This window comes from Saimiri boliviensis, chromosome 9 (genome assembly GCF_048565385.1).
Source record: "Saimiri boliviensis isolate mSaiBol1 chromosome 9, mSaiBol1.pri, whole genome shotgun sequence".
Classification (NCBI taxonomy): Eukaryota; Metazoa; Chordata; class Mammalia; order Primates; family Cebidae; genus Saimiri; species Saimiri boliviensis.
In genome coordinates, this window is record NC_133457.1 from 122,498,793 (window position 1) to 122,525,441 (window position 26,649).

At 44.2% G+C, this 26,649-nt stretch overlaps 1 protein-coding gene across 2 annotated transcripts in view; it reads left to right on the top strand.

The window, feature by feature from the left end:
- ZNF831 (zinc finger protein 831) overlaps positions 1-26,649 on the top strand; it is a 111,129-nt gene that overhangs the window by 19,065 nt on the left and 65,415 nt on the right. Inside the window, exon 2 of one of the 2 annotated variants that reach the window (XM_074406720.1) lies at positions 26,357-26,568. The exons of the other annotated variant lie outside the window; for it this stretch is intronic. The gene's annotated coding sequence lies outside the window, so the exon portion shown is untranslated. The remainder of the gene's footprint in view (positions 1-26,356; positions 26,569-26,649) is intronic. 2 annotated transcript variants of the gene reach the window in all.

Consider the following 26,649-nt stretch of genomic DNA (forward strand, 5'->3'; position numbering starts at 1 on the left):
ATAAGGAAAACACAGCATGGAGAGTTTAAGTGACTTATTCCAGGTCACAGGGTTTGTAGGTAGTAGAGAAAGGTTCAAAGACAGGTCTTATCTCCAAGGTCTGGGAACTTTACCCACCATGCTGCCTATCTGGGTGTGGCATGTCAGGTAAGACTGAAAGGTCACACTCAGTAATTTCTGCAGAGCTGCTTTGGGGCATAGGTAGGAAGCTTGTTCTCAGCACTGGCTTGTCACCAAGTGAGAAGTCTTTGCATCTTTTCATTGCTTTCCTTGTAGTTTCTTTTTTCTTTTTCTTTTTTTTTTTTTTTTGGAGACGTAGTCTTGATCTGTCACCCAGGTTGGAGTGCAGTGGCATGATCTCAGCCCACTGCAACGTCTCTCTCCTGGGTTAAAGTGATTCTCCTGCCTAAGCCTCCCAAGTAGCTGGGATTATAGGCACCTGCTACCACGCCCAGCTAATTTTTTTGTATTTTTAGTAGAGACAGGGTTTTACCATGTTAGCCAGGCTGGTCTCAAACTCCTGACCTCAGATGATCTACCTGCCTTGGTCTCACAAAGTGCTGGAATTACAGGCATGAGCCACGGAGCCCGGCCCCTTGTAGTTTCTTTATGACACTTGGTATTCATAGCAATGTTGGAGCTTTTCCATGTATGGTAAATGGTAGTATTGTCCATTTTCCTTTGAATATATAATGGTTCATAAGGAAAAGTGAGTTGATATAAAGAAAATGAAAGGAAAATGGTCCGTGCAGAGTCAGTGTTTCTCCAAGGGTAAGCTGTGGTGCTCATGGCTAGAGTCACGGTTCTAGATACACTGCAGTAAATAACATTGATTCACACACTGGGAAAGTTGTGCCTGTTTTGATTCTATTTGTGTATTTATTATTTTTATAAATTAGCCTCTTTGTTTTCAGATTATTGCAGATTTACCTGCAGTTGTAAGAAAAAAATACAGAGAGATCCCATGTGTTTTTTATCCAGTCTCCTCCAATAGCAACATCCTGCAAATCGCAATCAGAATATTGACAGTGATATAGTCAAGATACAGAACATTTCCATCACTGCAAGGATTCCTTGTGGACACCCCTACTCCATCCTGCTCACCCTCCTCCACTACCTCTTAACCCCAAGCAGTTAAAGATTAGTCTGTCCTCCGGTTTTATAATCTGTCATTTCAAGAATGTTATATGAATGGAATCATTCAGTGTGGTGGGTAACCTTTGTGGATTGACTTTTTTCATTCAGCATAATTCTCTGGAGATTCATCCAAATCTTTCATGTGTCAATAGTATGTTTCTTTTTATTGCTTAGTAGTGTTTTGTGATATGGATGTACCACAGTTGGTTTAAATCCGGGCTGATTCCAGTTTTTGGCTATTACAGAGCTTTAGAAACATTCATGTACAAGCTTTTGTGCGAAAGTAAGTTTTCATTTGTTTGGAATAAATGCCCAGGAGTGCAGTTGCTGGGTTGAATAATAGTTCCATGTTTGATTTGTTAACGAATGGCCACACTTTTTTCTGGAATGGCTGTGCCGCTTCACATTTACACCTCGATAATGGCAGCATGTGCGGTATTTCCAGATCCTCTCCAGCATTTGCTGTTTCACTATTTTTTATTCTAGCCATTCTGACAGGTGTGAAATGGTATTTTATTGTGGCTTTAATTTGTATTTCCCAGGTGGCTAAAGATGTTGAACATCTTTTCACGTGCTTCTCTGCTGTCTGTAGACCTTCTTTAGTGATGACTTTCTTCATGTGTTTGCTCATTTTCTAATTAGATTGGTGTGGATTTTTTTTTTTTTACTGTTAAGTTTTCATAGTTCTGTATATAGTCTAAATATAAGTCCCGTCAGCTATATTGTTTGTGAATACTTTCTCCACATTTGTAGCTAGTGTTTTTATTCTCTTATAAGCAGGGGTTTGCAAAGGGCAAAAAATTTTTAACTTTGATAAGTTCCATTTTATATTTCCTCTTTATGGCTCATACCTTTTGTTTCAAGTCTAGAAACCCTTTCCACATCATAGATCCTAAAGATTCACATTTAAGCCTGTTTTAAATATTTTGAGTTAACTTCTATATTAGGAAGATGTGAGGTTTAGGTCAAGGGTTTTTTTTTCTTCTCTTTTCTTTTGCTTATGAAAGTCAGTTTTTTCAGCATCATTTGTTGAAACAGCTACACTCTCTCTGAAGAATTGCTTTCCACCTTTTTCAGAAATCAGTTGGCTGAGGCAGGAGAATCGCTTGAACCCGGGAGGCAAAGGTTGCACTGAGCAAAGATCATGCCACTGCATTCCAGCCTGGGAGACAGAGCAAGACTACATCTGAAAAAAAAAAAAAAAAAATTGGTTGGGCATATTTGTGCAGATTGATTTCTGTGTTGTTGTTGTTTTAATTATTCTGTTCTACTCACCTATGTGTCTATTCTGACAATACAGTCTTGATTACTTTGGCTATATAATAAATTTTCAAGTTAGGTAGACTGATTCTTTACACTTCAGTATCTTTCTTTATACTTGTTGGAGTTATTTTAGTTCTTTTGCCTTTCTATGTAAATTTTAGAATAATCTTGTCTGTGCCCACAGAAAAAATCTTACTAGGATTTCGATAGGAATTGCATTAAACCTGTATATCAATTTAGGGAGAATTGACGTTTTTACTATGTTTAATCTTCTAATGCATGAACACAATATGCTTCTTTATTATTTAGATCTTCTTTGAGTTAGTTCATCAGCATTTTGTAGTTTTCAGTGTATAAGTCTTGTACATGTTTTGTTAGATTTACAACTACGTATTTCCTTTTTCCTTTAATTTTGGTTTTCAATCATTCATAGCTAGTATATATAGAGAGAAAAATGTAATTGACTTTTGCATGTTGATCTTGTATCCTGTGTCCTTGCTGCACTCATTTATTAGTGTGAGGAGGTTTTTTGCTTTTGTTTTTGTTTTGCAGATTCTTTAAGAATTTGTATGTATATAGTAATCTCATCTGCAAATAGGGATAGTTTTATTTTTTCTTTTCCTGCTTGTATTAAGTCTTTCCTTTCCCTGTATGTATTTTGTATTTCTTTCTTGCTTCATTGTACTGGCTAGAACTTTCAGTCATCTTCTAAATGGGAGGGATGAAAGTGACAGCTTTCTCTTTTTCCTGATTTTAGGGAGAAAAGATTCAGTTTTTCACCATTAAGTATAATGAAAACTTTGGTGTTTTGTAGATGCTTTTAATTATATTAAGAGATATCCCTCTATTTCTATTTTTCAAAGAGATTTTATTATGAATGGTGTTGAATTCTGTCAAAAGCTTTTTCTACATCAGTTGATATAATTATGTGATTTTTCTTTTTACCCTGTTAATATGGTCGATTACACTGAATGCATTCCTAGAATCCTTGTTCGAGGTGTATAATTCTTTTCTTATCACAGAATTCTATTTGCTGATATTTTGGGAGAGGTTTTGCATCTGTGTTCATGAGGGATATTGGTCTGTAGTTGTCTTTTCATGCTGTCTTTGTCTAGTTTGGTGGCAGGGTAATACCTAGGTGCTTAAAGTTAACTGGGAAGTTTTATTTCTTTTTCTGTTTTCTAGATGAAACTGTGTCAGTTTTGTGTTAATTATTCTTTAAAAGTTAGAATTCTCCACATCAAGGCCTAGAGACTTCTTAGAAGGGAGTTTCAAAATTGCAAATTCAATCTGATAAATATTTGTAGTGCGATTCTCGTGTGATTCAAATGATCTGTTTCACATTAGGTGGCTCATGCGTGATAGTTTGTGCTTTTTGAGGAACTGGGCCACTTCATTCTAAGACATCAAATGTATGTGAGCTGAGTTACTTACAATAGTCCCTTAAGGTCCTTTGTATGTCTGCAGGGTCTGTGGCGATAACCCCTGTTTCCTTCCTGACATTGATAGTTTGTATCTTCTCTCATTTGTCCTTTGTCAGTTTTTGTAGAGATTCTAAAGACCAATTTTAGGCCAGGCACAGTGGCTTATGCCTATAATCTCAGCACTTTGGGAGGCTAAGATGGGTGGATTACTTGAGGCCAGGAGTTTGAAACCAGCCTGGCCAACATGGTGAAACCCCATCTCTACTAAAAATACAAAAATTAGCCCAGTGTGGTGGTACGTTCCTATAGTCCCAGCTACTCGGGAGGTTGAGGCAGGACAATCGCTTGAACCTAGGAGGTGGAGGTTACGCTGACCCGAGATCATGCCACTTAACTCCAGCTTGGGCAATAGAGCAAGACTGTATCTCAAAAACAAACAAACAAACAAAACAAAAGAACCAATGTTATTCATCTTGTCTAAGAACGAGCTCTTTCTTTCATTGATTTTTCTCTATTATTTTTGTTTTGATTTGACCAATTTCTTCCCCCACCTTTATTGTCTCCTTTCTTCCGCTTGTTCTGGGTTTATCATGCCTTCCTTTTACTACATTGAAGTGGGAAACACTCCTCTTTTCTAATGCAAACATTTCGTACTATAAATTTCCCTCCTAGTGCTGCTTTAGCTGTGTGCCACAAATTTTGTGCTGTCTTTCCTGTTTTCACGTGGCAGTGTATTTTTTGGTTACCATTGGGGCTTCTTCTTTGACCCATGGATTATTTAGAAGTGTGCCATTTCATTTTCCTGTTATCTCTCTGTTGTTGATTCATAGTTTGATTCCATTGTGGTCAGAGAACATGGTTTGTATGATTTTAATTCTTTAAATGTGTTGAGGTTTATTTTATGGCCTGGAATGTGGTCTATCTTGATATAGCAGTCTGGGTCCAATCAGGAAGTAGGAGCCATGCAATAGGCTAAACAAGAGAAGCTTAATAATACTAACTATAATGAAGGGTGACTATAAGACATAAGGGAAATCCATGTGGCACCCTAGGATTGAGATTCAGCTCCCCAGTTGAGAGAGACGGCTTCCATTTCTCCCAGAAAGGGCACACGTGGAAGGAGTCAGACCTCCTTGGAGGAGACGTGATTTGGCCACCGGAGAGCAGAGGAGTTGGCTGGCTTAGCCAGACTTGAGCTTATCTGGAATTGCTGGGAAAACAGTGGGCAACTTTCTGGAGTGCATGTGGGAGGTGGCAGGCAATCTACAACCGAGATGGGGGTGTGTTTTGGGAGTCTGGCACTAGTGGGACAGAGGTCTCCAGAGCTCCCAGGAAGACAGTGTGCAGGCTATGTGTTTGCAGAAGGAGCAGATCCATGTGAGCCCCCCAGCCAAAGGGGGGCTGTGCAAGAGCTTAAGTTTTCCTGTGGGGGCTGCAGACAGGTTACTGCTGGGCTGAAGCTGGAAGGTTGCAGAGGGAGTGAGTCCTGGGGCCTGTGGCTGGGGGAGGCTCCGCAGCATATCTTCATAACCACACTACTGGCCCTCTCCTCGACCCCTCCTGGAAACTGTAGGAAGCCTCTTCCTCCTGCAATGACCCTCCAGTGTTCTCTGTTGGATAAACTTACTGTTGTGCCCACTTTAAAGGAGAAAAGCTTTAAAAGTTTGCATCCTTTATCATACAGCATGTACTGAATGGCATTTTTTGAGCTGAGAGGCAATACATTTCTACCTGGCACAGTCTGTCCCTTTGCCTGTGCAGCCCCATGTGTACCCTTTACATACAATTGAACTTTCTTACAACAACAGAATGGTTCTATATTTCCACCTAACAAGATACATCCATCCTTCTAGCGAGTGAAGTTCTCACTTGTTTGAAATAAGGAAACACAGTCATTGTACTCAGCACGGGCTGTGTCAATTGCTCCTCAAATTCAGTCACGATCTCACTGAATATTCTGTTTCCAAAAGCCTAAATTATAAAATTAACTTCCAATAACTCATGTATAAAAATTTAAAACATGAAGTAAGAGAAAGAAATAGAGAATGATTAGTAAAGATAAAATAAAACTCATTCATATAACACACATAGAGACCATATACAGAGCCCCTCCAGTCCTTGTTTGTGTAACTGATCACAGAGTTGTATTCATATCTGTGACTTCCTTCTTCTACCAGCCATTCCACATCTTCCTTGGCCTCAGCTGCTCTGGGTTCTTTACCTCCTGGAATTTCTACTAACTCCTGAAAAATTTGAGTATTTACTTTTCTCCCAAATCACAGTTGCTCTAGTACGTGGCAACAGGTCCCTTTGAGATGGCATAAAGAAAGATTCACAGTGTGTCCCCGTGGCAATAGCATAGTGTCCTTTTCAAGGGGACTTGGGTTTCCCTTCAATCAAGGGCCTGCAGGCCTGCAAACGGCCTTCGTTCTGAAAACTGGGTGAAGGGCCTTGAGTCTCCACTTGGCGACTAAGTCAGGTTACCTGCTACCACACTTAGAACTTTTCCTGCGGTTTCCTATGATATCAGGTGATGTTCTAGTAGGCTGACTAGTCTTTCCCTCCGAGGGACAACGTGATCAGTCAGCTACTGCTACAGATCTCTGCAAGCCAAAGAATTCAGATTCCTGGCATTGCCCGTTGCTCTTGTAGTTGGCATGCTCACCTTGTCTTTGGCAATTAAGTGATGCCACTTGGTCATCTGCTATTCTAGGACCCCCAATATCCACAGTGAAATGAGGGAGCCTGTCTCCATAGTGGTGTCTCCTAGAGTTCTTCCTGGCCTGGAAAAAGAGCAGTCACAGATCTTTTTGGGGATGAGGTGCTCCAGTACCCTCCTGAGGAGGGGGCCTTCGGAGTCTTCGTGAGGAGTGCCGTTGGGAGAGTTGAAGGTTGCCTGTGATGCGCCTGGCCCAGCAGGCGTATTTACCATAGTCTTTAGAACCTCTCCTCTGTGCCATGCCAGGGAGGCTTCTGCATTTCAGCCCTACTAAATGCAGGTCACCATCATTTCCAGATTTCAGTCAACCAGGCTAGGAAGCTGTTAAAGCCACATCCAGCTGCACAACTAATGCATTAAATTGAGGATCTCTGGTAAGTGCACTCCTGTTAATGAATTTGGTCCAGTGGCTGGTGGTGGTTTCTGCCCTCCTTGGTATAAACCCATGGAGTCCATTCGCACACTCATGTTCCCTAGGTTTCTGCTGACACATTAGCAAGAGCCTTCAGCTCTTCTGGTGCGAGCCATTTACTCCTAGGTCGTAGTGAGCACCTGTCTCCACGGGCCATGCTAAGATTTTGCTCTAGTTAAATCTAGGTAAGTCTAGAGGGAACAGGGCCTGGTTGTGGTGGGTTCTGAGAAGGATCAGTATCCTCTTTAAAGGCATCTACCCCAAATGAAGCCATCATAAGGTTTTCCAGCTCCGGAAGTCTAGCCTCTGTGGACAGTGGAGGGGAAGCTGCTGCTACTTAAATGGGAGGCTCAGAACGACCCGGAGGCCAATGTCATCAGTTTCTCTAGGTCCAGTAAGATGTCCTCACCTCAAGTTTTAGAATCCTATTTTTTCCTGATTAATGCTTAAACTTTCACATGGGAAGCTTGGCATGACTGTGAATTCAGCTGCCATTTTAATTTAGTAACTTGCACCATTAAATATATATATATATTTTTTGAGACCGAGTTTCGCTCTTGTTACCCAGGCTGGAGTGCAATGGCGCGATCTCGGCTCACCGCAACCTCCGCCTCCTGGGTTGAGGCAATTCTCCTGCCTCAGCCTCCTGAGTAGCTGGGATTACAGGCACGCACCACCATGCCCAGCTAATTTTTTGTATTTTTAGTAGAGATGGGGTTTCACCATGTTGACCAGGATGGTCTCGATCTCTTGACTTTGTGATCCACCCGCCTCGGCCTCCCAAAGTGCTGGGATTACAGGCTTGAGCCACCGCGCCCGGCGCAACCATTAAATATTTTGTTGATTTTCAGCAACGTCAGCCCTATAGGCTACAAAAAATAAGAGATTATTTTGGGACTGTCATAGAAGCTGTCTGATTCTCAGACCATGACTTGAGGTAGGAATTAATGGGCCTGAGCTTGTCATTTTCTCTCTGTAAGCGCTCAAGGACACAAAAAGAAATCCATTTCATACCACATCCCATATGGTCATCATTCCAGCCATACAGCAGGAACAGAAGCCGCTTAAGCTTCCAAGGCACATGCTTGAAATTGGCACTTTGCCACAATAGACTACAGGTGATGGCTTGATTAATTGTGATGCTGTTGTATATCACACATTACAAGAGTCACATATCTCATTGGCAAGGAGCTCAGCACCGTGCTCACATCCAAAAGCACAACCACATCAGTCCCTAAATCCCATCGTTAGGGATTAATGGGACCATTCCCAGTGCCAATTCTGTAGACGTCTGTGCCCAGTCAGAAGACAGAAACCACCCAGTTGGTTATGCAGGGGATATTTAGCACAGGAATGATTAGTTACAATGAAAGAGTGACTATAAGACACAAGGAAACTCTATAGGGTGCCCTGGGGTTGAGGGAGAGTACTCAAGGAACAACACGCTTGGAAGGCATTTGGGTCTCATTGGAGAGGCTGTGATTTTAGCCACCAGAAAGCAGAGAAGCTGGCTGATTCAGCTAGACTTGAGATTGTGTGGAGTTGCTAGGCAAACAGCTGACAGCCCTCTGGGGTGCTGCTGAAAAGCCGAGCATGCACAAGCAGAGATGCGGGTGTGCATCTGGGAGCGTGGGCACCAGCGGGATAGAAAGCTTTGGAGCTTGTGGCATGCATAGAAGAAGTGGGGCTTGCAGAGGAAACGGCTACTCTGTGTGGACTTCTGGCCACTGGAGGCTAAGTGCTGGCTACACGCGGCTTTAGCTTCTCTGTCTGGAAGGCTGCAGATGGATTATCCCTGATCCAAGGCTGTAGGCTGCCCAGGGAATACTTTCGCAGCCTGCAATTCAGGCTGGCTCTCTCAGATGCCCCCACATAATGGTTGCTCTAGGTATCACTATATGTACATATATGTATGTATATGTGTGTGTGTGTGTGTGTGTGTGTGTGTGTGTATGTATGTATATGTCTTATCACAGTCTGCTGGTGTTACTATTTTACCAGTTGGAGTGAAGAGTAGAAATCTCACCTTTGTACACTCACATTTAGAATTATCTTAAATATTTCTTCTACATACATTTAGAACTGTTATCAGACAGTGTTATAATTTTTGTTTCAACCACCAAACATGATTAGGAAAACCTGACCAGGAGTGGTGGCTCACTTGGGGGCCCAGGGCCAGAGGATTGCTTGAGCCTAGGAGGTTGAGGCTGCAGTGACCCAGGTACGCGCCACTGATCCATGTATGTACACTGCAGCCTGGGTGACAAAGCAAGACCCTGTCTCAAAACAAAGACACAAAAAAACACCCAAAACAAACAGACAAAAGAACTCAAAAGGAAATGTTGTTTTTATCCACTTTACTCTTTCCATTGTTCTTTTTCCTTCCTGATGTTCCAAGTTCCTCTCTTTCTTTACTTTCTGTTTAGAGAACTTTCCTTCCTTGAGGGTGGGCCTACCGGTGACAGATTCTATTTGTTTCCATTTATTTGAGAATATCTTGATTTCCCCTTCATTCCAGGAGGATATTTTCATATTTTCACCGGATATAAAATTTTGGGTTGACACTTCCTTTCCATCAGCCTTGAAAAATACTGCGCCCTTTTCTGCTTGCCTCCACGTTTCTGATGAGAACCCTTTCATTAGAATTGTTTTCTCCATACCTAAGGCATTGTTTGTCACTTGCTGCTTTCAACGGTTTTTATCCTTAGAGTTCAGAAGGTTGACTAGGACATGTTTTGGTGTGGATTTCTTTGGGTTTATCCTGGGGGAGAGGGGGCTGGTGGCTCACTCAGCTTCCTGAACCCGTAGCTTTATGTCTTCTGCCAAATTGAAGCTCCTGACCATTATTTCTTTGAGCACTTTTTCTTCCCATCTTCTTTCTCTTCTCCTTCCCGGACTCCAATGACATGAATATTAGACCTTTTGTTAGTGCCATGGGTCCCTGAGGCTGTTAATTTTTTTGTCTTTCATCCTGTTTTCTTTCTGTTGCCCGGATTGGGTAATTTCCTTTGTCCTGTCTTCAAGTTCACGGATTCTTTTTCTCTGTCCTGTCCATTTTGCTGTGGGCCCCATTATTTCTGTGTTCTTTTCTCATCTTTGATGTCTTTGCTGGGGCTTTCTGTTTTTTTTTTGTTTGTTTGTTTGTTTCAAGCATATTTGTAAGTGTTCATGGAAACATGTTCGTGATGGCTGCTTCACAGCTGTCAGGGAATCCCAGTGTCTCTGGCATCTTGGTGTTGGCATCTGTGCGTTGTCTTTTTTCATTCAGTTTGAGGTCTTCTTGGTTCGTGGCATGACAAGTGATTTTTAATTGAGACTTGGACATTTTGTGATGAGTCTGGGTTTAGTGACCCTTCTGTGTTAGCTGGCTTCCTTTGCTACTGCTCTGGCTGGGGAGGAGGTGAGTGAGTGGAAGTCCAGGTTCCCCACTCAGCCTCTGCTGGTGCTCGTTGGGAAGGTCCTGTTACGTCCTCGGAAGGACAGGAGCACAGGCTCCCTGCCAGGCCTTCACTGACATTTCCCTGTCTGGAAGAGCTAGGAGTGTCTTGCTATCGCTTCCCACAGAAAGAGGGAGTGGATTAACACACTGTGGCATACCCACACTGTAAAGTAGGACTTGGATGGCTCTCAAAGGTATTGTCCCGAGTGAAAGAAGCTAGACCAAAAAAGCCACATAATGTGCGGCTGCATTTGTAGAACATTCTGGAAAAGACAAACCTGTAGGGACGGAAAACAGATCTGTGGTTGCCAGAGGCTGGAGGTGGAGGAAGAGATTGACTCGAGAGAGGAGGGATGATGTGGAGGGTGATGGTCTTCTTCATTTTGCTTATGTTGGTTGTTACAGAACTGTATTTACTTGTCAAAATTCATAGGACCATACACTAAAGAGGGTGAATTTCACTGTATGTAAATTGCACCTTAAATAAAAAAATACGTCCTGTTGAGAGATGGAGAAATTTGAGGAAATGATCTCTTGCTACCTCTCAGTCTGCAGCCATAGAATGGCCTTGGGTCCTAACTGACATAGCTTTTATGAGTAACCCCCATTCCCCTGTAATATGCATGTGCATTTTGCTTTAGTGCGTGCACTGTGGCCATTTACCTTGTAGTTCCCACATGGGCAGTTTAAGCGTTAACTCATAGAGTATTCTGAATCGTGTCAGCATTTGGGATGCTTCCTCCTACCCTTTCTTTGAATTCAGCGTTGCATCTGTTTGCTATTTTCCTGGCTAATTATTGTAATTATATAAAATAATAACCATCACCAATGCAATATTCTGAATTCATTATTTCACATCATAAACAAATCTGTTGATAGTCTGCTAGGCGATGGCAAATTGTGGTGCTATGTAGCGTTTTATTTTATGTTCTAAGTCACGAGGAATCAAGATAAACCTCCAACTTAGCCAGGTCCATACTCGGAAGAGCTGTCCTCGGCACACACGACAGCCAGCAGGTCACCTCCAAAGTGGCCTTCGGTGGCAGAAGAAGAGCAGTCCTGGATGGCAGTCCTCATCCCTGTGCTGGCTTTGTCTTCTATCCGGCAATAAAGCTTTCGGCTTTGCTTTCTCCATTTGCCGTAGAGGAGAGTAGCAGTCACAGGAGTAATAAAGACAGGCGTCTTGTCATTTAACTAAGCATGGCATCTCTAGTATCCATAATTTCAGGTCATTATGTACCCAGACATTGTTCTCTCCATTTTGCAGATGAAAAAACAAAGGCCCAGGGAAACAGAATACTTGCCCAGAAAGAATTAAAAAAACACTGTTGAGCTAGGCTTCATTTTTTTATGAAGAGAGTTTTACTATGTGTTAAAATGCTCCAGATTCAGTGTGTCATGGCGCAGACGTGCCCAGCATTCCCACCTCGGGGCCTTTGCACTGGCTGTTTGCCTCCATTGGCCTTTGCACTGCTGGAAACACTCTTACCCCAGGTACCAGCACGGCTCATTCCACCACTAGGTTCCCATGTTAAAACCAGGTAAGTCTAGGGCAAACTAGGATGAGTTAGTGTATAGTACACCAGTATGTGAAACAGTGGGTGTTACGGAGCTGACCTTCTTGTTAGGGATGCTCACCTGCCCCATCTCATTTAAAATTGCATTCCTCCCTCCCTTCCTGACCCTTCTGATGTTCCTCCACCATGCTCCTTCTCCCCTTTAGCCTACTGTATTTTTTCCATGTTACTTACCACTTTTCAATATATTATATAATTTATGTTTAAAAACTGTTGCTTGTCTGTCTTCCTAACTAGAATATAAGTTTCATAATATAAGCTCTTTTGTATACTGATGTACTATACCCAGGGAGATCAACTCATTCTAGTTTGCCCCGAACTTGCCTGGTTCTAAAGTGGAGAGTCCTGCATTCTGGGAATCCCCCTAGTCCCACGTAAAACAGGACCCTGTAACTTCTAGCACATAAAACAGCACCTGGCATGTAGTAGATGCTCAATAAACATTTGAGTGAATGAATAAGTATTCAGTAGTTGGAAACTAAACTAGAACAATTGCCTTGGTTTTGCAGTGGTCCTATGCTCCATGTAATGTCATCCTGAAGAGTGTTAATTTATTCTACCACTTTTTGTTTGAAATTGTACTAAATAGCCGGGCGCGGTGGCTCAAGCCTGTAATCCCAGCACTTTGGGAGGCTGAGGCGGGTGGATCACGAGGTCGAGAGATCGAGACCATCCTGGTCAACATGGTGAAACCCCGTCTCTACTAAAAATGCAAAAAACTAGCTGGGCATGGTGGCGCGTGCCTGTAATCCCAGCTACTCAGGAGGCTGAGGCAGGAGAATTGCTTGAGCCCAGGAGGCGGAGATTGCAGTGAGCCGAGATCGCGCCATTGCACTCCAGCCTGGGTAACGAGAGCGAAACTCCGTCTCAAAAAAAAAAAAAAAAAAAAAAAAAAAAGAAATTGTACTAAATAAAACCTACTGCTTTGTTAATGTTGGTGCCCCAAGCACTACCATACAGCCCCCAGCTAGTGAGACCTGGAGAGGCAGACCCTGCAGTGTCCTCTGAGCCAAGGAGAATGGAGGCTCCACGTGCCCACTCTCTCAGCCGGTGAGGGTTCTGCTGTACCATCAGCATCCCGTGGCCTTGCTTTCTCTTTATTTTGCATTCCAGCAAACACTTTGGACCTAAAATAGGTGTCAAAGCGTATGCAAGTGCTTGAGCTGGATTGACCCAGCAAGCAAATGAAGAGAGTTTTGCTATGTGTTAAAATGCAAATCTGGACTGTCTAGGCTTTTCAAAGAAATGGTTGACAAGGCAGAGGGGAGAGACCAGCTGACTACAATAGGCTCAGAAGAGAAGCAGAAGAGACTCTCATCTGAGCTGTGTCAAAGACTGGGCGTTATACAGAGACAAGGAAAGCACAGTGCCATTTCCAGAGGGGTGAAGCAGTAATGACTCCTTTCAATGCTGATATCATTGTCCATTCCAGTTATGCACTCTGGGGAAAGTGGGTTGTCTGTGGAGTCATAGGCTGTAAGGGCAGGTGGTTAGACAAAAATCACCACGGGGCAAAACTAACCCTAAAATTCTTCAGGCAGGCAGCATGTTATTAGGCAGCATGTCATGCTATCCAGTTGCCTCAGCTGCCTAATACACCCACCCATAAAGCCGTGGCTTAGAATAACAACTGCTTATTTGGCTCATGATTCTAGGGGTCAGTATTTTAGGCTGGGCTTAGTTAGGTGGTTCTTGTTGTGGCTGGATTTGTATATCTGTGGTCAACTGCCCAGCCTGTTGGGGACCGGCTGGACGAGGAGGGTCTCGCCTGGGGTTGCTCGGCTCAGCTCCACGTGCTCTCTCATCCTCCTGGGGGCTCCCCTGGGCTTGTTCTCATGACAGAGGTAGAGCAGAAGCATGCAACCTTCTTGGGACTGAGGCACACCATCACTATTGCCACATGGTGTTGCCCATGTGGAGAAAAAGTCTCCAGATCTTGATGGGAGGAGTAGCAAAGTGCCCTTGCAAAGGCTGCAGAAACAGAGGCGTGAAGAAGGGGTGCTGTTCTTTCAGTCTGCTCACAGTACTTCTCAGTACTTCAACTCAGCCAGTTTTTCTTTTGGTCTTCAATTTTGTCTTGTTTCCTTGTTTAATCAACAGGTGCAGCGAGAAGCTTATATTTCTGGTACATGTTGCCCCCAGAATACCGCAAACACTGGAATCGTGTTTAGCAGTAGCTGTGAGGGCCACGTGGGGCTGAGCCTGCTTAAGGGAACCAGGGCTTCAAGCCCCCTCCTTTCACTTGGGCATGACTGAGTTGACAGCCAAGAGCATGGCCAAATTGTTATTTTCTTTTCTTGTGCAACCTGTGAGGTTGAATTCAAGTGAATTAAATTTGCCTGTGAAGGGACTCTGCTATATAAACCTTTGGGAATTTCTGAGAAATCATAGACTAGAACAGTACGGCTTGGCTCAAGTAAGTGAGGAACCTCGTCAGAGGAGTTTCACCTAAAAATGTCTTCCCTGAGCTGGGAATGTCTTCCACTTTAAGCTCTCACTGACCCTGACATCGTGCTGAGACAGCTCTTATCAAAGTCAGGCCATTTCTTTATAGTCTTATCTAAGGATTTAATTCATTCACTCAACAAATATTTATTGAACACCTACTATGTGCCAGGTAATGTGCAGGGCCCTGGGCCATCCTGGGCCAATGATGGATTTTATGCAGTCATTCAGTATAATGGTTCAGAAAGAGTCTCACGGCTTGAAAAAAAAAGTATTAATAACTCAATCTATAACTTTGATATACTAAAATAAAATATTCCTTTACTTTGTCATAGCTGATCAGACTTGTCTAAGATTAGTGGGAGGGGAAGAGGAAACATGTATTTATTGATTCCATCAGGCTTTTACTTTGGACCAGGCATGTTTCCAGTTCATTTGAGTATCACAGGATGCCATGGGGGAGGTGTCAATATTTTTCCATTTTGCAAACCAGAAAACTGAGTCCCAGGGAGGCCGTGCATCCCATCTAAGTCACAGGACTTGGAAGTGGATGGTGGGATTTGGGTCTTCCTCCAGAGCCCGCTCTGTTTTAAAACACTCTGCAGAGCAAATGAAATAAACCCCCAGTCTCCTTACGTCCTCAGCTGCTGTATCCTTTTATCCATCCTCCACCCCAGCATGAAGGACTTGAAGAGGGGGCTCCAGCCTGGAACCCTCGTTACAGAGAGACTCTTCCCACTAGTTGCCCCGGCCCTGGCACCCTGCGAGCTCCATGACAGACTCTGTTCACGTCATAGGAAGACCACGGTGGCTCAGGACACTGCAGCCCTGGGGTCCCCACTGCCCGACCATGCCTCACCCCAGGTCACACATGGACAGCCTGTGAGGATGACTCTTTAGAGAGTCCATCAATGAGAAGTTGGGGGCAGCCCCTGGTGTTACCCTCACTTATGCCTGCTCCTGCCCTGGTTGAAGGCTGACCCTCCCACTGGCCTTCCTCCTCCACACCCATCCCCTTCTCCTACCGTCCAGCACGAGGAGAAGGGTAGGGCTTCCTTTCACATCCTGGATTTGTTTTCTGTGCCCGCAGTAACAAATGACCACATTCTGGGGGGCTCACAGCAGCAGAATTGATTCTTACAGTACTGGAGACCAGTGGTCTGAAATCAAGGTGTATTCAGGGCTACCCTCCCTTTAAAGCTCTGGGGGTGGAGGTGAGGGGGTCCTTCCTGGCCTCTTTCAGTTCCTGGTGGCTCCAGGCGTTCCCTGGCTTGTGGCTGCATTGCCCCAGTCTCTGCCTCTGTCCTCATGTGGGTCTTCATGTGGCCTCCTCCCCACGTCCTCTCCTTTTCTTATAAGGACACCATCAGTCACTGGATTTAGGGCCCCCACTAAACCCAGTGTGATGCCATCTTGAGATCCTTAACTTCGTGATATCTGCAAAGACCCTATTTCCAAATAAGGTCCCATTCACAGGTAGCAGGGGCAGGACTTGGATGCTGTTTTGGAGAATACAATTCAGCCCACTGCACTTCCCTTACATAAAGCTGCCCTCATCGATCAGGCAGCTAGGCCCATATCTTTGCTGTGCCACTGTTAGAGGGGCATCTTCTCTACAGGAGAGTTCTGGGTGCAGGTCCTCCCTCCTTGGAGTGTGAAACATTAAACAAACAGTAAAGGTAATTTTGAAAAACTCTTCACTCTCACGAACAATATCTAGCTTTCTAGATGATCGTTTTATTTTATTTTATTTTATTTCGAGACAGTGTCACTCTTGCCCAGGATGGGGTGCAGTGGTGCAATCCTGGTTCACTGTAGCCTCAACCTCCTGGGCTCAAGCAATCCTCCCGAGCAGCTGCGACCACAGGCATGCACCACTATGTCCACCTAATTATTTTCTATAGAGATGAGGGTTTCACTGTGTTGTCCAGGCTGATCTCAAATTCCCAGGCTCAAGTGAAGATGACCATCATACAAGAAATCTTTTTTACTTTTTATTTTACTTTAAGTTATGGGATACATGTGCAGAACATGCAGGTTTATTACATAGGCATACATGTGCCATGGTGGTTTGCTGCACCCATCAACCCATCATCTAGTTCTTAAGCCCCACATGCATTAGGTATTTATCCTAATACTCTACCTCCCTGTGTCCATGTGTTCTCATTGTTCAACTCCTACTTATGAGTGAGAACATGTGGTGTTTGGTTTCCTGTTCTTGTGTTAGTTTGCTGAGAATGATGGCTTCCGGCTTCATCTATGTCCCTGCAAAGGACATGAACTCATTCTTTTGTATGTCTGCATAGTATTCCATAGTATACATGTGCTGCATTTTCTTTAGCCAGTCTATTATTGATGGGCATTTGGGTTGGCTCCAAGCCTTCGCTATTGTATGTTGCACTGCAGTAAACATACACGTGCAGGTATCTTACAGTAGAATGATTTATAAACCTTTGGATGTATACCCAATAATGGGATTGCTGAGTCAAATGGTATTTCTGGTTCTAGATCAGGCATCCCCAAACTATGGCCCGCGGACCGCATACGGCCCCCTGAGGCCATTTTTCCGGCCCCCACCGCACTTCAGGAAGGGGCACCTCTTTCATTGGTGGTCAGTGAGAGGAGCACAGTATGTGGCTACCCTCCAATGGTCTGAGGGACAGTGAACTGGCCCCCTGTGTAAAAAGTTTGGGGACGCCTGGTCTAGATCCTAGAGGAATCACCACACTGTCTTCCACAGTGGTTGAACTAATTTATACTCTCACCGACAGTGTAAAAGTGTTCCTATTTCTCCACAGCCTTGCCAGCATCCGTTTTTTTTAAAAATAATTGCCATTCTAACTGGCATGAGATGGTATCTTTTTTTTCATATGTTTGTTGGCCACATAAGTATATTCTTTTGAGAAGTGTCTGTTTATATCCTTCACCCACTGTTTGATGGGGTTGTTTTTTTCTTGTAAATTTGTTTAAGTTCCTTGTAGATTCTGGATATTAGACCTTTGTTAGATGGGTAGCTTGCAAAATTTTTCTCCCATTCTGTTGGTTGCCTGTTCACTCTGATGTTAGTTTCTTTTTGCTGTGCAGAAGCTCTTTAGTTTGATTAGATCCCATTCGTCTATTTTGGCTTTTGTTGCCATTGCTTTTGGTGTTTTAGTGATGAGGTCTTTCCCATACCTATGTTCTGAATGGTATTGCCTAGGTTTTCTTGTAGGGTTTTTGCAGTTTTGGGTTTTACATGTAATTCTTTAATCCATCCTGAGTTAGTTTTTATATAAGGTGTAAGGAAGGGGGTCCAGTTTCTGTTTTCTGCATATGGCTAGCCAGTTTTCCCAGCACCATTTATTAACGGGGAGTTCTTTCCCCATTGCTTGTTTTTTGTCAGGTTTGTCAAAGATCACATGGCTGTAGATGTGTGATGTTATTTCTGAGGTCTCTGTTCTGTTGGTCCATATATTTGGTCTATATATTTGTTTTGTTATCAGTACCATGCTGCTTTGATTACTGTAGCCTTGTAGTATAATTTGAAGTCAGGTAGTGTGATGCCTCCAGCTTTGTTCTTTTTGCTTATGATTGTCTTGGCTATACTGGCTTTTAAAATTTTTTTTAGGTTCCATATGAAATTTAAAGTAGTGTTTTCTAATTATGTGAAGAAAGTCTCTGTTAGCTTGATGGGAATAGCATTGACTCTACAAATTCTTTGGGCACTATGGCCATTTTCACGATATTGATTCTTCCTTTCCATGAGCATGGAATGTTTTTCCATTTGTTTGTGTCCTTATTTCCTTGAGCAGTGGTTTGTAGTTCTCCTTGAAGAGGTCCTTCACGGCCATCATATTCCTCATGCCAGCTTAGGCTTCCCTGTTCTGTCTTCCTTCACTAGAAGGAATATCCTTCTCAGCTCCTTGATTTTGGGTGAATCCCTCCATCTCTCAGCACCTTATTCCTCTTGTTAAAGTGATAACAGCACCTCCCTGCTGTGCGGATTAGATGGCTTGGGACAGGTAAAGGCCTTGGGCCTATGGCCTGCACGTGATGATGTCACATGAAGGTCCGCTCCTGGCGCTGTGAAGCTGCACAGCTTAGGCAGATGTCTCAGGCGAATCAAGGTAATGCTGCTGGGTTTGGGAAAAAGGAAAAGAGAAAATTATCTGAATAGTTTTCAGCAGATTCTTCCTATTTTGCATTATGCTGTGATCAGTGCTTGTAGGTAGCGTCTGTTTAAGCCTCGTTACCTCCATTTTACAAATGAAAATCCTGAAGTTAAGGAACTTGCTGAGCCTCACCAGGAAGGAGAAAGTGGCAAAACCCAGGCTTTTTTCTTCTTCCACCAAGAAGACAGGGGACGGGGAGGACTGAGCGCAGCGAGCAGCACCTCTGACTTGCCAAAGCCAACCGGACAGCAGGCTTCTCCCTCCACACATCCGTAGCCAGTTGACCATCTACAGGGAAACCACATCATTTGTGTATGAAAATGAGGCAATTACAGGAGACACTCCTTTGCTCCAACTTGCCTAAGCTTTCTGCACACTGTGTTTGTTTGTAAACTCTCTTCTGGCCTGCTCCGTTATCGTAATTGTTTAAGCAAAACATATTTCATCACTAAATAGAAGTAATTTGGCTGACGTCATAGTGGGAACTAACATGTATTTGGCCCTGACAGGAAGCAGGCAGCCTCCCCTGCTTTCAGAGAGGTGTTGTTTATAACCAGCCACTCCCACCCTCAGAGACCCCCTTCAGACCCTTCTGGAATCTGACAAAAGTTAGGGCTGCTCTTGCTCTCTAGGAACATTCACCTGTGCTCCTAAGGTAAGTTGTAATTTCACTTTGGGTCCTGGCTGGCCTAGATGCACATACAAGTGGGCAGGTGACTGAGAGGAGTCTGAGAGGGGGGCCATTTACAGAGTGTGGGCCTGGTTCTGGGATGTCGGGGCACGCGAGGGCTGGCAGCAGTGGGAGATTGTTACCTACCTTAGAGGAGAGATAACCTAGCAAAAGTCTGTCCTTGAGTAGAGGGACAAAGGCCACCTTGAAGCCAGGCCTGACCTTACCCTCCTGCCTCTGACTTTCCAGCACCTCCCTTCGGGCAAACCTGGCTGGGTACCAGAGGACCAGGGAGCATGTTGCTACAGCCTTGCAGGTACAGGATCTAGGTCAAGGGTGTATCGGGTGAAGACTGTAAGTTAAGGGAGGGGCTCCTTGAAGTAGAGGCTTGTAACACTCAGGTGTGTGCGATCATACGCAGTGGCCCACAGAAACAGATTTTTAAAAATGTAACAGGAATTTGTTTTCACGGTTCTTAGGGAAAAATGATCATCTTTTTTTGGTGATGATTTATTTAGTGCCCACCCTTTTATGCCCAGTTACTACAAGTATTTATTTCTTTTGGCTCCCTTGTTCCTGCAATAGGCCAAACATGACATCATGGTGTATACCTTGCATTTCTTGGCTGGAGAGGATAAATATCTTTTCATATCTCTTTTTAAAAACTTTCAACTTAAAAAAATTTTTTTGAAGTTGATAGACAATTTTTAAGAGTAGTTTTAGGTTTGTAGAAAATTGAGGAGAGAGTACAGAGAGTTCCCATCTGCCACTTTCATTCTGTTTTCCCTGCCCGATACATCTTGCCTGACGGTGATGCATTGGCTGCAATTGGTGAACCAAATGATAGACACTGAAGTCCGTAGTCTACACAAGGGTTCTCTCTTGGTATTGCACGTTCCATGGGTTTTTCCAACTGTATAGTGACACATGTCTGGCATTACAGGATCAGAACAGCCCCTTTCACTCTACCTACCTCTTCATCCCCTCCTCCCCTGACCCCTGGCGACCCCTGATCTTTTCAGGGTCTCCATAGTTTTGCCTTTTCCAGAATGTCATACAGTTGGAACCACACAATATGAAGTCTTTTCAGATTGGCTTCTTTCACTGAGGAACATGCATTTAAGATACCTCTATGTCTTTGAGGCTTGCTAGCTTGTTCCTTTGGATCAGTGAATAATATTCCACTGTCTGGATGTGTGTTTACTGATGTTTGTTTACTGAAGAACATCTTGCTCACTTCCAAGTTTTTGCAATTACAAATACAGTTGCTGCAGACATCAGTGTGCTGCTTTTTGTGTGAATGTCAGTTTCAACTCACTGGGAAATGATACAGTTTCCCTTCCTCCCATGTTTTTTTTTTAAACTTTTTGAAAATTGTGGTAAAACATACATAAACTATAACACCTTAACCATTGTGAAGCATACAGTTCAGTGGCACGAAGTACATTCACATTGCGTACATCCCTTTTAAAGTAACAGTGTTCCAGCCACAAGGCTCTGAAAGGCAGGGTGGGGACCGGGTAAGAGTGTAAGTGGTCCCCATATGGGGCAGAGTGAGTGATGGTGGTCCAGGATGACCAGAAGTTTGGGAAACTTATAACTGTACCAGCTGCCTTAGCACCCAAGTTCCATCTGCCTAACGTGTCTAACAATAGTATTATTAACTTGTCCATGGCCTTCTCTTTCAGGACCCCACATGTAAATTCTAAAAACCTACTTATGGCATTTTCATGTTCTCTCTTTGCCCAGGCTCATGTATGGGTTGCTTCTGCGAAGGAGGGCTTGAGAAATTGTCACTTCTTCTCTTCAAGTTTCTTTCACCTTTTTGTTCCTCTTTCCTCCATCAAGCTGCATATTTGCACCAAAAGCTATGACTGTTTGTGGGGGGAAATTGGGAGGAGGTGGGGAGCTGCACACGTGGCAGATGAGGGATGTGCCAAGTTCCCTGCAGGCGGGAGTCTGGGGATGGCGACAGGGCGAGGACTTGGCATTCAGTCCAGGTGACCAAGGGGCTGTCCTGGACCCTTCCCTCGCTTGTATGAAGAGGTAAGCCTGGTGTGCCGCCTTCCCAGCCCCGGCCCTCGGCTTCCCCATCAGTCCAGTGGGGACAATAGGACTTGCCATCTCCTTGATTCAGAGTGAGCAAAATTATCTGCAGCCTTTTAAGGTTTTCCTGAGAAAAGTGCCATCTCCCTGGAGGAAAGTGTTAGTCAGCTGTCATCTTGCCGGCAGGGATCAGCTGTTCCTCAAAGGCGTCAATTTTGCTGTGATCACAGAACAGGCTGCAGAGAGCACAGAATGATCATCGCGGCAGGTGTGTCAGAAATGGATCGCTCTTTTCCTGCCTTTCTATTTTGAAGCCCCAAGACTCCCACTCTATGGCAGTCAGTTCTGGGCTCCTTTTCCTCCTCCCCCCACCCCCAGATTGGGCTAAAGTGTGTGTGTGGGGGGCACATGACACTCGACCCTCAGCTCCTCAAGGAGACCCCCACTGAGAAACCTCTCAGGTGGTAACCTCCTCAATTCGGCACCGTTTTCCCGGCCACTTCAGGGCCCTCCTGGGTGCTCTAGAATTTGTCCTGCGGCGAGAACTCTGTGTGAGCCTCGTCCTCCTGCCTGGACATGTGCTCTAGGCTGTTGATGCTCTGCATCTGGCACCCCTGTTTCCAGACTTCCCTGGGGAATGGAGCAGGAATTGCCACTGAGGCGGGAGCTGGAGGGACTGACTCCTCCCTTCCTCTCTTCCACGACCTCCCCACCCACAACCATTAGAACTAGGGGATCAGGACAACAGGCTCATACTCATCCAGTTTCCTTAGGGTTTAGGGCTTTGGGAATTAAAATGCCTTTACTGAGTTTCTGTCACAGGAACAGACACAAGCCCTGCCCACCTGTGCCCGACTCAGCATTTCAGAGCCAACTGCAGGCAGCACTTCTGTTCCGATGGCTCCGTGCGGCCACAGAGTCTGCCCTGGGCATTCACACGTGGCTGGAAACACCAAGACACAGCTGCTCCCAGAGGCAGCCTCGATGCCGGCAGCTCCCTCACCCCAGGATGCGTGTTCTACGTCATCTCTTGGTGTCCCCTGGTGGGATGAAGCTCCTGTCACCCACAGTAGGGACTTGCTGGACATTTGTAGCTTCCTTCTCATCCAGCTTTCTCATTTCCCTGCTAGTATTTCCTGGGATCACCTCCCAAATAAAATACTTGGATCAGAATCTTTTTCTCAGGAACCCACCCCGAGACAGCATCCCTTGCTAGAGGCGAGGCATGGAGACTGCTGAGCTGACGGATGGGGGAAGAGACAAGGGGTAGGAGGAAGACAGGGTGGGGGAGGAATCGGTAGTTAATAGTTCAAAATATTATGGCATATCACTGCAAACTGAAATAAATGGAGCTCTTATTCTGTGCTGGGCACAGCACTTGGTGTTTTCACATAATTTATTTCATCTGATCCTCCTAAGAATAGTGCCCCAATGCCACTATTCTTAGAGCCAAGGAAACAGTCTCAGGGCCACCCACTAGCAAGATGGTTAAGCAGGGAAGGAACTCAGGCCTACTGATCTCCTGGGGAGGTTTCTGAAATTCTCAGCTAGTAGAAAGGTTGCCGTGTCTTGAGGTAATCCTTTATCTTCCATTCCTATTAGCTCTTACCCATTCTGGTAGCCATCTACTCATCTCTAAAGGTTCCTGCCTTTCCATCTCTCCTTAAAAACTTATCATGTCTCAGATTGTTTGGAAGCCAGGGGCTCTTGCAGATGGCGTGCTGCAGTGAGATTCATGAGACTGAGATTGAGGAGAGGGACAGAGTGTGGTTGTAGTGGTCTTCTGGGTCCTCCCTTCTGCTCATGGTATGCAGGTAAATGTTGAAGCCAGTTTCAGGATTAAAACAAAACAAAACAAAACAAAACAAAAAACTGACTTATAGCATTTGTCGATTCTTATGGTGTCAGGGCTTCCACTGCGGCCAGTTCAAGCTGTGAGCATGACACTACTGACACTGAGGTTGGTAAGAGCCAGAGGTGTGACATTCCACACCTCCAGGGAGCTCCATACTGCCAGGGAGTGTTCCCACCACACCAGTACATTCCACATAAATGGCCCCAAGATCCCTGAGAATGGAAGGTGCCATAGAATCTTTAGCAGGTGGTGAGCTCTGAGTATGTAGGAGCTGGTATGAACTGGATGTTTCTTCCCCGCACCTCCAAATTCACATGTAAAATTCTCACTCCCCATGTGGTGGTATTAGGAGGTGGGGCCTTTGCAAGGCTGTCAGGTCATGATGTGGAGCCCTCACAAATGGAACGAGTGCCTGATAAAGGGGATCCCAGAGAGCTCCACTGGCCTCTCCATGATGTGAGGGGCAGCAAGAAGATGGTCATTGGGGAAGCAGGATGCAGGCCCTTCCAGGCACTGAGCCTGCCTTAGAATTGGACTTGATCTTGGACTTCCAGTCTCCAGAGCTGTGTGAAATAAATACTTGTCATTTAAGCCACCCAGTCTAGGGTATGTTTGTTATAGCAGGCCAAAGTACTTTAAAAAATTGAGTACCTTTGCTCCATGAAGACAATACCTTTTTAAAAAATTGGGGCAGTACCTTTTTAAACTTGACGTAAAATTCACATAACATTAAATTCATCATTTTAACTATTTTAAAGTGTACAATTCTATGGCATTTAGTACATTTATAGTTTTATGCAACTGCCACCTCTGTCTAGTTCCAAAACGTTTTCATCACCGCAAAAGGAAATGCTGTACCCAGTTAAAGGCTCCTTCCCCGTCCTCCCTTCCTCTGGCAATCACTATAATTCCAGGTTCTTCATACAAATGCAATCATAAAACATGGTCTTTTGTGTCTGGCGTCTTTCACTTAGCCTGACGTTTTCAAGGTGGATCCCTGTCTTAGCATGTGCCAGCTCTTCATTGCTTCTAACGGCTGAATACGCACGACCCCACTGCACTGTGTGCTGCCCTTTGTCTATGCACTCATTAGCTGGTGGACATTTGCGTCATTTTTCTCTTTCGGCTATTTTGAATAAAGCTACTATGAGCATTCATGTACAAGTTTTGGTGTGAACACCTGCTTTCAGTTCTCTTGGGTATATACCTAGGAGTAGAGTTATTGGATCACATCGTAATACCATGTCTAACTTTTTGAGGAACTACCCAATTGTTTTTAAAGTGGCTGCATCATTTTATATCCCCACCAGCCATATTTATGGGTTCTAAATTCTCTATGTCCTCACCAACACTTGTTATTTTATTGCTTATTAGTTTGTTATTATTATTTACTATTGCCATGGTTGCTTTGAAGTCCTAGCTCACTGTGGTTCTGATTTACATTTCCCTAACACTGATGGTATAAAGCAGCTTTTTATATGCTTTTTGGGCATTTGGAGAAAAAAATCTATTCAAGTCCTCTGCTCATTTTTAAATTGAGTTTTTACAAAAATTAACTGGGTGTGGTGGTGCACGCCTGTAGTCCCAGCTACTCGGGCAGCTGAGGCATGAGAATCACTTGAACATGGGAGGTGGAGGTTGCAGTTAACTGAGATCATGCCATTGCACTCCAGCCTGGGCAACAGAGTGAGACTCTGCTTCAAAAAAAAAAAAAAATTGTGTTGTCTTTTGTTGTTGCATTGTAAGAGTTCTTTATATATGGATATATCATGCATATGATTTGCAAATATTTTCTCCCATTCTGTGGATTGTCTTTTCACTTTCTTGAAAGTGTCCTTCGATGAACCAAAGTTTTAAACTTTGAAGTCAAATTTATTTTTCTTTTGCTGTGTGTGCTTTTGGTGTCATGTTTAAAAATCCATTGCTAAATCCAAAGAAGTTATGAAGTTTTAATCCTTTGTCATTTAAGAGTTTTATAATTTTAGAGCTTACATTTAGATCTGTGTCAATTTTGAATTATCCAGTTGTCATTTATTTGTTTTTAATATAATTTATTTAATTGTAAGCTTATATAATGTATATTTTAATTATGGCTGTGTTTCCCACAACTGGCTTGCACAATTTTTGAAACTAACCATCTGCTCTCTTGAGCCAGCATGAATGGTGTAGCTGCTCAGTGTGCCACTACTACTATTTTTAAAAATTTATTTATTTATTTTTATTTATTTTTTGAGACAGAGTTTTACTCTGTCACCCAGGCTGGAGTGCAGTGGCATGATCTTGGCTCACTGCAACCTCCGCCTCGCTGGTTCAAGTAATTTTCCTGCCTCAGCCTCCTGAGTAGCTGGGACTACAGGCTCCTGCCACCATGCCCAGCTAATTTTTGTATTTTTAGTAGAGACAGGGTTTCACTGCGTTGGCTAGGCTGACCTCAAACTCCTGACCTCAGGTGATCCACCTGCCTTGGCCTCCCGAAGTGCTGCGATTACAGGTTTGAACCGCCATGCCCAGACATGCCACTACCATGACACCCTGCTTAGAACACCTTGTTGCTAACGGCTGGAATGTGGATCGTTTCCTTGGGGAAAGGAGCTGGGCGTGGGTGAAGTGTGCTTATCTAGCTCCTTGGGGATGGGTGTCTGTGGAAAAAGGATCTGAGGACCCCTGATTCTCTAGTGACAGGCCAGTCCAGAATTTGCTTCTTGCACCTGGCTTTTCCTTTGTGATATGAAGAGCACAGCTGGACCTCTCTTGCTCCCTCCCCTAGCATTTGCCAAGTGACTCCTCCTGGCTTAGAGGGAACCAGTTTGTCCTAACTCAGTCTGGAGGGGCTTTGGAAGCCCCACCTTTGAGCAGAGTCCTAAGTCTTGTCTTGAGGCTGAGGAAATATTCCTTTCCTGGTGGTGTCACCAGATCAAATACAGGATGCCCAGCTACACTTGAATTTCAGATACTCAGTGCTCCAGGTTTCAGTATAAGCACGGAACATGCGAGATTTGGAACATACTTATATCTAAAGTAATTCTCATGCAATACTTGGGACATACTCATACTACAGAACTATGCATTGTTTATCAGATTTAACTGGGAGTCTTGGATTTTTGTTTGCTAAATCTGGCAAGCCTTTCTTTGGGTCAGTTTTTTTCTTATTGTCTTCATCGTGCAGCAGACTCAGAACCTCAGAGTGGGAAGGCCCTGATTTCCTGTGCATTTTGCAGATCCGGAAACTGAGTCCCAGAGAAGAAAAGGGATTTGCCCAGGTGCATGGAATCACTGTGAACTTGGAGGACCTTGACAAGCTGCATGACTTTTTCATGAAGTCAGCACATTTTCTGAGTGTCTTCTCTGCATGGGGCACTGTGCTGGTGCCCGGGGATGATGGTGACGAGCCTGCCGTGGACCTGTGTAGGTGGCATGTTTTAAGTAAGAGGTAGGATTCAGACAGATCTGGGTCCAAATCCCGCTTTGCTACATGTCAGCTTGCACAGTTACTTCTGCTCTCTGAGCCTCA